Source organism: Limulus polyphemus, unplaced genomic scaffold (assembly GCF_000517525.1).
Source record: "Limulus polyphemus unplaced genomic scaffold, Limulus_polyphemus-2.1.2 Scaffold2619, whole genome shotgun sequence".
Classification (NCBI taxonomy): domain Eukaryota; kingdom Metazoa; phylum Arthropoda; class Merostomata; order Xiphosura; family Limulidae; genus Limulus; species Limulus polyphemus.
This window is the reverse complement of record NW_013668229.1, coordinates 34,117-35,053: the sequence shown is the minus strand read 5'-3', so window position 1 is coordinate 35,053 and position 937 is coordinate 34,117.

Below are 937 nucleotides of genomic sequence, written 5' to 3'. Positions count from 1 at the left end.
ATTGATTTAATTGTAATTTTAATTACTGAATAGTTGGAATAATCAAACAGTAAAAATCAAAAACACTAGTTTTTTTTATTTTCATGAAATTGATTGATTTAATTGTAATTTTGATTACTTGATTATTTTATATTACACTAATCAATATAATTGATACTCATAGGTAATTGAGATAATTGTTCAACTATATTTTTGTGTAGGATAGTAACAAATTGGTATAAACTTCTGATCAGAGTAAGTTACCAACTTCAATCAAAATAAAAGTCAACCCCGTAATGGGTATAGCGAATTATATATACGTTTTCTACATTCTTACTTATAAAGATCAGAATGCATTGTGTCATTAGTTTGATACCCTCACTCTTAATGATATTTTCATCTGTAAACTCAGTAATATGTCACGAGGTTTGCCCTAGTTTAGGAGATTTAGGTTAGTTCTAAATCCGTATGTTATGCTAAAAATACGAAACAATTTTTACGATTAAAGGATGATGATAAAAAATAACAAAACTACTAGATATATTAAACATTCTAACCAGTACTGTTAATGAAAATAGCAATAAAGGAAGAATAGAGTATACCTATGAAGATACAAAATAAGAAGTAAAAAATTAAATGAATACTTGAATTGTACAATGAATAGTCAAAATATTGGTACTGTACTTAAAACATGGCCATTTTAAACATAATAAAAAGAAAAACAAATATTAAACATATTATAAGGTGTGTTTGACTTAATTAACCTCTAATAATGGCTGGAGACGGCTTGAATGGGTAATGAAGAAAAACTTTAATATAAGTTTAACAAAACAACCCTACTCTAAACCAACACCTCGGGGTGCCTAGATACCTCTTCTAAGTTTCACAACAGTTCCGGTCATGTGACTTCTTTGTTCAATACTGTATATATATATATATATATATATCCGTTTCAGTG